The sequence below is a fragment of the Nannobrachium achirus genome (genome assembly GCF_963921795.1).
Source record: "Nannobrachium achirus genome assembly, chromosome: 10".
Classification (NCBI taxonomy): Eukaryota; Metazoa; Chordata; class Actinopteri; order Myctophiformes; family Myctophidae; genus Nannobrachium; species Nannobrachium achirus.
The window spans coordinates 67,435,597-67,445,786 of NC_137819.1; the positions used below are offsets into that span (position 1 = coordinate 67,435,597).

A 10,190-nucleotide genomic window follows, 5' to 3' on the forward strand; every position below is an offset into this window, starting at 1 on the left:
ACAGCAATATTAAGAAAGCGAAGAGAAGTAATGTTGCATAGTTGTGGTGAAACAACAAGAATTGAAATATTCAATATAAAGGCTGGTGGATTGTTGTTTCTTGTCAAAGTGGTGGCCTATGGTGTAAGACCTATGGTGTAAGGTCTCAAATATTTGCTAATTATGTTTCTATGTGCTACATAGGCTGAGAAATGTATTTTTTTATTAGACGTTTTATAAGATTTATTAAAATTTTTGAGTTTGCAGATTTAAAAAAAAAAAAATGATAAAGGTCTGGACCATGACAAGTAATTTCCCATGAAAGCCAAAGGTGTAAGCTATCAAACAGTTTTGAAATTTTAGTTTTAGTAGACGTTGACACCTCTGTGAAGTTTTCCATAAAATCTCAGGTTTTAGGGGTATTCTTCCAATCGGCCATAGGTTTTTAAGGCTTTTTTCCAGGCGGACTTAGGTCTAAATGGGTTAAAATTGGTGTACAATGGGTTTGTATAGGAAGGGGGCGTGTCTGATAAAATGAATATCAAATATCTTAATACTTCTTTCTTCTTCTTTTACGTTAACCTTAATTTCTAGTTATAGTGTTAATTGTAAGATGTTTCTATTCACATGACTACTAACCGAGCCTTTCTGCAGTTCCTCACAGCTGGGATGAGTCTCTGTCGCCCCCTCCAGACTTGTATGTTGTATTTGTTCGGGTCAAACTCATCCAGAACATCCTCTGACAGCATGAAGGCCAGAGCTGAACACTGGCTCTCAGACAGTTCCTCTGTTCTATCCCCTGACTCCAGGTACTGTTGGATCTCCTGAAGTACTGAGTGGTCGTTCATCTCCATCAAACAGTGGAAGATGTTGATCATTCTCTCAGGAGAGTCACCTTCTTCATCGGTCATCTTCTTCAGGTTGTTGATGACTCTCTGGATGGTCTCTGGACTGCGCTGACTCAGTAGACCTCCTAACAGACTCTGGTTGGACTCCAGTAAGAGGCCATGAAGGAAGCGGACAAAGAGGTCCAGGTGGCCATTTTTACTCTTCTGGGATTTTACCATGACTCTCCACAGGAAGTCTTCTTCTTTTTCTTCTTCTCATCCTCCCATCATCCTCCTCCGTTGCTCATTCTCCCTTTCTTCTTCTTCTCCCAGGAATGTCTCCAGTACCTTCATGTTCTTCTGTGTGTAACAGTGGAGCAGGTAGACTGCAGCCAGAAACTCCTGGATGCTCAGATGAACAAAGCTGTAGACCTTTCTCTCAGATTGAACAGTCTCTTCTTTGAAGATCTCTGTGCACACTCCTGAGTACAGCAAGGCTTCTTTCACATCAAGGCCACACTCTTCCAGGTCTTCTTGGTAGAACATGACACTGCCTTTCTCCAGATGTTCAAACGCCAGCCTGCCCAGCTTCAGAAGAACCTCCCTGTCCTTCTCCATGAGCTGCTGTTGATTCACGTCATGACGGTCATCATACTTCTTCCACTTCCTCTTTGTCTGGACCGACAGGAAGTGGCTGTACATCTGAGTCTGGGTCGTGGGCAGCTGTTCTGTCTCGTCTGTCTTCAACATGTCCTCCAGAACGGTAGCGGTGATGGAACAGAAGACTGGGATGTGACACATGATATGGAGGCTCCTTGATGTCTTCATGTGTGAGATGATTTTGCTGGCCAGCTTCTCATCACTGAATCTCTTCCTGAAGAACTCCTCCTTCTGGGGGTCTGTGAACCCTCGTACTTCTGTCTCCATGTCAACACAATCAGGAGGGATCTGATTGGCTGCTGCAGGTCTGGTGGTTATCCAGAGGAGGGCTGAGGGGAGCAGATTCCCCTCGATGAGGTTTGTCAACAGCAAGTCCACTGATGATGTCACTGTGACATCAGAAACAATGGCATTCTTTTGGAAGACATGAGAACCAATGCAAATGTTCTTGAATTTCAGCGGAAACCTGCTTTCATCCAGACCATCAAAAATGAAGCCAACCTTCCAGACAGCGAGCTGCTCTGCTGTGACCTTCTTTAATTCTGGGTGGAAACAATGGATCAGTGAGAGAAGACTGTGCTGCTCATCTCTGACCAGGTTCAGCTCCCGGAATGAGAAGGGAACCAGGAGAATGACATCTTGATTTTCCAAACCCCTTGCCCAGTCCAGAGTGAACTTACGCACAGAGAAGGTTTTTCCAATGCCAGCGATGCCCTTGGTCAGAACTCTTCTGATGGATTTGTCTCTGCCAAGGAGGAGGGGCTTAAAGATGTCACAGCATTTGATTGGTTGGTCATGGAGGATTTTCTTCTTGGAATATTTCTCAAGCTGCCAGACCTCATGTTGGGTATTAACCCCTTCACTCTCTCCCGCTGAGATGTAGAGCTCTGTGTAGATGCTGCTGAGGGAGGGCACTTCAGTGACGTATGTCACACGATCAAGACGGTTCAAACCGACCTTATAATCCTTTAGAACCTCCTGTGGACTGACACCTGCTATGAGAAGACAATGAAGACATTTTAAACATTCAGTTGAATTTATAACTTTACATCCTTACAGCTGTGTATGCACATTATTAATTTAACCACTTAAAGAGGTGGTGCCATGATTTCCCCCCCCCCCCCCCCTCTAAAACATGATTATCAGGTATTATGATTATACTAGGACGAAGTTTTTTCCAAAAAAGTGTACAGAAAGAGTTAAAATTATGTTGTTGTTATGTGGCCACACCCACCAGTTCATTGGTATGCGTGGTTGTCATGGTGGGTGGTGACCCAGCTGAAGTTAGCCACACCCACGTATGTTGGGTGAATGGTAATTGGGGGAGGGGTTGATTCTGTGATGTAATAAGTATGTGTGTTTTTGGACCGGCACAAGGTGGCAGCCTACAGCTAAAACCCAAATAGAAAGGCAATACATAATTGCTCATATCAACCACACCAGGGGGTCTAATGAAGTACTGTCAACCTCCTAGACCAGGGATGTCAAACATACGGCCCGCGGGCCGGATCTGGCCCGCGAGATGATTCAATCCGGCCCCAGGCTTGTAGAGCATACATTTCTGAGCATTTAGGGAAAAAAGTAAGTCTCTAGCCCATTCCTGTCAAGAGTTATGATTGTTTTAAGAATTAACCTAACTAATTCCTGCTCACTGCAGGCTAGATTTCAGTGGGGTGCCTGGACACTCAGTCATTTCAAATTTGTGTTAAAGTTTATTTTTCACTTCCAATTTGTAGATTATGGTCTATAAAACAATTTTGGTTCGAGTGTCAAGACAGCAGATTGAAGAAAAATATATTTTTTACCCTGTTAACACAAATAACCAAAATCGGAATTAAGATTTTTTTACATGTCTTAATTTTCCCACAATTGCTTGTGCAATATATTGTTCTATTGCTATATCAAGTCAATACTGTGTGAGGAATCAACTGGAGTCAAATATTTGTTTTGAATATTCTGATATTTCACACAAATTAGACAATAACATGGTTATTACACTCAACATCAACAATACAGTTACATTTGTTTTAACTGTACCACAATAGTACCATTGGCTTTAACAACTACTAGAACAATATTTTAACAAAGAATAAACATTCTAATCTAATATATAGTCTGTTCTGGTCTAGCAAGTTCTCACAAGTACATTTGCACAGACGTGTGCATTTAAACATTTCTTTCATGCAACTGCACTGAGTGCAGGTTGGCATACAAGCATGTTTACAAGTGCACTCCATACTTTAATATATCCTTGGCAAGGGGCAGAGTGGTCCAAATGGGACCACTAATCCCATAATCCGTGGGACTGTGGACGGTCATCATGGACCTGAATGAATGAATGACATAGTACTACAATACATTCATGCAGATACATCGTTATGTGCAGTCGCCCAGGCGCTTGCTTGGAAGATGCTTCTGTTCAGATGTTGATCCAAAGCATCAGTTGGGGGGGGAATCCTTTGCACGTCCCTAGTTTTATGTGAGAATTGTGTCATTCGAACATGATCAACATCATTGCCCACTTTTTTCAGCCTTGGAGATGCTTGTGTTGGAGTGTCAGCGAGGGTTACAAATTCTTCCATGAGGGATGGCACTTTGCGCATCACCTTGTAGCAGGATCGCTTACCCTGCCATGGATTTGAATGACGATGTGCTGTCTGAGCCAGTGAATGCATGGATAGAGCCATGCCCTTGCATGTTGTCATGCCCAGGTTTGTGGTGATGGTATTCAAGGAGATCATTCTAGTAATCTTTCCAGCTTTGAAGGAGATCCAGATTTCCGCAGCCACATTCAGAGCCTGGATGTGATTTCTGTTGAGGAGGTTTCTGTTCAGGAGGAGTTAGTTGTGCCAATTGTGTATGACTTTTGTTATTGATGGTGGAGTACCGAAATTGGCAAAAGTTTCTGGCAAACATTGACAACAAAAGGAGCTGTTAAGTAAGAATGAGCTGTACTCATTCCTTTCAAGTAAGTTAACAGATTCACAGTTTCCAGATGACAAGGATGTCTACATTACGGCAGTTGATCAAGTCCACCACGACTGTGTGTGTGTGTGTGTGTGTGTGTGTGTGTGTGTGTGTGTGTGTGTGTGTGTGTGTGTGTGTGTGTGTGTGTGTGTGTGTGTGTGTGTGTGTGTAAAAGGTACAATTATACAGAGCCTTTATCCAAGGCACTTTACAGAGAGTGTGCAGTACATTCACCCATTCACACACACATTCATTACATTCACCCATTCACACACACATTCATTACATTCACCCATTCACACACACACACACACACACATTCATTACATTCACCCATTCACACACACATTCATTACATTCACCCATTCACACACACATTCATTACATTCACCCATTCACACACACACACACACATTCATTACATTCACCCATTCACACACACATTCATTACATTCACCCATTCACACACACACACACACACACACACATTCATTACATTCACCCATTCACACACACACACATTCATTACATTCACCCATTCACACACACATTCATTACATTCACCCATTCACACACACACATTCATTACATTCACCCATTCACACACACACACACACACACACACACACACACACACACACACACACACACACACACACACACACACACACACACACACACACACATTCATTACATTCACCCATTCACACACACATTCATTACATTCACCCATTCACACACACACACACACACACACACATTCATTACATTCACCCATTCACACACACACATTCATTACATTCACCCATTCACACACACACACACACACACACACACACACACACACACACACACACACACACACACACACACACACACACACACACACACACACACACATTCATTACATTCACCCATTCACACACACATTCATTACATTCACCCATTCACACACACACACACACACACACATTCATTACATTCACCCATTCACACACACACACACACACATTCATTACATTCACCCATTCACACACACACACACACACACACACACACACACACACACACACACACACACACACACACACACACACACACACACACACACATTCATTACATTCACCCATTCATACACACATTCATACAGTGATGTCAGAGGAAACCATGCTTGGCACCAACCTGCTCATCAGGAGCAGTTAGGGGTTCAGAGGACACTTCGATACCAACTCTGGGGGAGCCCAGGATCGAACTGCCGGTTGCCAAGTGGTCGCTCTACCCCTGAGCCATGCGCCCCTCTGTTTACAGCAGATTAGACTGTTTACGGCAGATCAGACTGTTTACGGCAGATCAGACTGTTTACGGCAGATCAGACTGTTTACGGCAGATCAGACTGATCAGACTGTTTACGGCAGATCAGACTGTTTACGGCAGATCAGACTGTTTACAGCAGATCAGGACCATAAATGATGGTGACTCAACAAAGCCTGTGCAGGAGTAGGCATCCTTGGGCACGGTGCCAACCTTGGCACAGGGAGGAAGATCACTGATCACGGATCAGTGATCAGTGATCACTGATCACTGATCACTGTTCACTGATCACTGATCACTGTTCACTGATCACTGTTCACTGATCACTGATCACTGTTCACTGATCAATGTTCACTGATCACTGATCACTGTTCACTGATCAATGTTCACTGATCACTGATCACTGATCACTGATCAATGTTCACTGATCACTGTTCACTGATCACTGATCACTGATCAATGTTCACTGATCACTGATCAATGTTCACTGATCACTGATCACTGATCAATGTTCACTGATCACTGATCACTGATCAATGTTCACTGATCACTGATCACTGTTCACTGATCACTGATCAATGTTCACTGATCACTGTTCACTGATCACTGATCACTGATCAATGTTCACTGATCACTGATCAATGTTCACTGATCACTGATCACTGATCAATGTTCACTGATCACTGATCACTGATCAATGTTCACTGATCACTGATCAATGTTCACTGATCACTGATCAATGTTCACTGATCACTGATCACTGATACTGATACTGATCACTGATACTGATACTGATCACTGATACTGTTCACTGATCAATGTTCACTGATCACTGATCACTGATCAATGTTCACTGATCACTGATCACTGATCACTGATCAATGTTCACTGATCACTGATCAATGTTCACTGATCACTGATCACTGATACTGATACTGATCACTGATACTGATACTGATCACTGATACTGTTCACTGATCAATGATCACTGATCAATGATCACTGTTCACTGAGCACTGATCACTGATCACTGATCATTGATCACTGATTAATGATCACTGATCACTGGCAGAAGAATGATAAAATAAAAAAAGTTAAATAAAGTCTGCTCACATCGATATACAAATGACATCCTGTAAGATGAGAGTGTATCCTTTAAGCCTTGCTTCTCTAAACTTTATGCCAAGGACCCCCAAATGTATGTTTGGCCGAGGACCCCCATCTGAAAATGATTTTGACCAGGGACCCCCAGAAGATAGCAATTGTGTTAAACAATTATCAAAATGATTCAAAATATTCTACAAACTAAATCTGTGAGCTTGTAGATCTGCTATTTTTTTTAATAGCCAACATACAAATGGATAAAGTGGTTCAAATGATTGAGATGCTATGTTAACTACTTTTCCTGGGGACCCCCTGGAACCCCCCCCCCCCCCCCCCCCCCAAGGACCCCTGGAGGTCCCCAGACCTCACTTTGAATACCAATGGTTTAGAACATCATGTTATGCCATATACAGCGCCACAATCATTACCTATGGTATACTTCTTCGGCTATTCACAAATAGCAGATGTACAAGCTCACACCGCATCACAAGCTTCAACTATTTTTGAAAGATTAAAAACACATGCACAAACAGACAAACTAAATCTAATAAGCTATTATAATGTGTCATATAAATAATAACAGTAACATCAATAACAATTAAAGCAATGCTAAAGTGATCATACATTATTGAGTAAAACAAACACATGCACTACTGCTGTGTAAGGATAATCTTTGGCAGACATGTGTGGTGGACAGAGTCGCAGCCCCAGCCTTGAAGCCTCAAAAGTCTAGTATCTCCCTTGTTCCATAAGGATATCCCTTTGGAGTAATGGTTAAGATATTGGACTTTTGCGTGGGAGGCCCGGGTTCGAAGCCCGGGTGGGGAGGTCCGATTCACCTCTGTTACACATGTACCAACAGCGATGCTTGAAGAGAGCCACTGGCATCATGGGGGACAGCACCCACCCTCTGGTAGGAGATACAGGAGCATCATGGGGGACAGCACCCACCCTCTGGTAGGAGATACAGGAGCATCATGGGGGACAGCACCCACCCTCTGGTAGGAGATACAGGAGCATCATGGGGGACAGCACCCACCCCTCTCACGGCCTGATCTTCCTTCTACCCTAGGAGATACAGGAGCATCGGTGCCAAGACGGAAAGAATGAAAAACAGTTTCTTTCCCCAGGCAATCAGACTCTTGAACGCCAATCACCCTAGGAGACAATGCTGAACGTCATGAGGGCATGCATTGCTAAAAGAGATGAACTTGAATTCATTCAGTTTTTTATACTGTTTTTATGTGGGGCTGCTTTTTAATGACACTGGTTTTTAGGATTCATTTATATTTATTCATGTTGGTTATTTAGAGTATATTTAGGGTAGATAATTATTTCTGCACTGTTTGGTTTTATTCTTTTATGAATTATCAACTGGGAGAAACTTAATTTTGTTTGTTTTTTCTAACGCTGCTTGCAGACAGAAAAATGAATGACAAATAAAGCAATCTTGAATCTTGAATCTTGTTATGACTACTAATGATGACAAATATGCCTCTTCTACAATGAAGCTGCACTGAGATGCCACCCTATGGTCACATTGGGTAACTGCACTTCAGTGAGCACAACAATAATCAATGAATGATGAAAGTCATGCAAACAGCAACACACTGACTGAACTGAGACGCTTGGTTCTGGAGAATGAATAAATGGAAACACATGGACCTGTAAGGGTCCATTTAGAACCCACTGGAGGAACCCTGGGGGTCCCTGGACCCCAGTTTGAGAAGCACCGCACTGAGCTAATTTCAAAGGTAGAGTTGAGCTACTTTAAGAGTTTAGTAAAAGTGGAAGCCAGGCTTTGTTTATGATTCCAGGACTTCTATTGTGATCTTTGTTCTTTGTGTGTAAAAAACACTTTAGGTTAAATGTGGAACTAGAAAGGTGTAATTATAAAAGTGTTGGAGTTTGGAAGCGCTTGTAGGAAATCAACCCTAACCCTAACCCTGGTTCTAAATGTCACATGATGCAGGAGGCAGGGACAGGGCGTTATAGAAGACGAGCGCTTACGAAGTCTGCTCGGATTTGACATGAAGTAACTCTCAATGGTGGATTTTTCTGAAACACTTTGCTGATAGAAAGAGGATTATTCAAGCTTTCCATAGAGCCACAATATTACTGAGTTTGACATTGTTTAAAACAGATAGCAAAAAAGAAAAAGAAAAAAAAAACGTTTTCATGCATTGACCCTATCCCTATGGGAGGTATTGCAACCTTAGATTGCAATTTGCGGCTGGTTCTAAAAGTCATATGATGCAGGAGGCAGCGGGACGTGTTATCGAAAACGAGTGCTTCCAAACTCCAACACTTAGAAAAAAATATGAAGAAAAATAATCACCTACAGGGAATTTCTTTACAGAAAGTAGCTCAGTCATAATATGTCTACGCTGGATTTTTATGAAACAAACACTTTACAGAGAGAAAGGATAATTCAAAGAGGGACACAGACCACATGTAGCTGCTGGTTGTTGTGTTGTGGTAGTGTTGTTGAAAGAGTTTTCATAGTAACTCACTCCACCCTGGGTCCAGGACTCCAGGGGGTAAAATAAAACGTACTTTTTAAATATAAATCCATGAATGTCTCTTTGTCTATCTGTGCTGGTTATTATGTTGTTAAATTACAGTAAAATAACTACAAATGCAACATTTAACAAAATGGTCACTTTAACAAGGTATAATTATATTCTCCACACTTGTATTCTCCCCATCTTGACAAAATGGTATATTCCCAGCCGGGTTAGGGTTAGTACTCAAGTAAATGTACTTATTTACTGTATGAAAGTGGAAATATCCCTCCAAGTAGATAGTTAGTACTCAGGTAAATGAACTGTATGAAAGTGAAATATCCACCTAAGTACATAGTACTCAAGTAAAGGATCTTATTTACTGTCAACCACTGCAATCAAGAGACATGAGACCAGTTATGATGCTTTAAGGATGATGTAATCATTCATAGTGTATAATCATCATCAACGTAATCATTAATGTAATCATTAATAGTGTATAATCATTAATGTAATCATTCATAGTGTATAATCATCATCAACGTAATCATTAATAGTGTGTAATCATTAACAACGTAATCATCATGTAATCAAACCTCCAACACTGAACACAGTCAAGCCACAGGCATCACGGGAGAAACATGTATAATAATAAATAATAAATGCAACAGAAAATATCACATCATCGATGTGATTCATCGTTCTCTTTAGAAGCCACTGACTGTCGTACAGTGAATGAAACATTAAAGTAGGAGGTTTACTTCATGATGTTCTGAGTGACTGACGCGTCGTACAGTAGAGGTTTTCTTCATGACGGAGTGTAGGAGGGATAGGGTCG

The 10,190-nt window shown here is 41.8% G+C and overlaps 1 pseudogene across 1 annotated transcript; it reads right to left on the reverse strand.

Moving 5' to 3' along the window:
- Positions 1–602: 602 nt before the first annotated feature.
- Positions 603–10,051, reverse strand: LOC308292337 (protein NLRC3-like; annotated as a pseudogene). The gene is made up of 3 exons: positions 10,034–10,051; positions 7,688–7,802; positions 603–2,458 (listed from the first exon to the last, which is right to left on the reverse strand). The product of its transcript is annotated as a protein NLRC3-like (transcript).
- Positions 10,052–10,190: the final 139 nt, after the last annotated feature.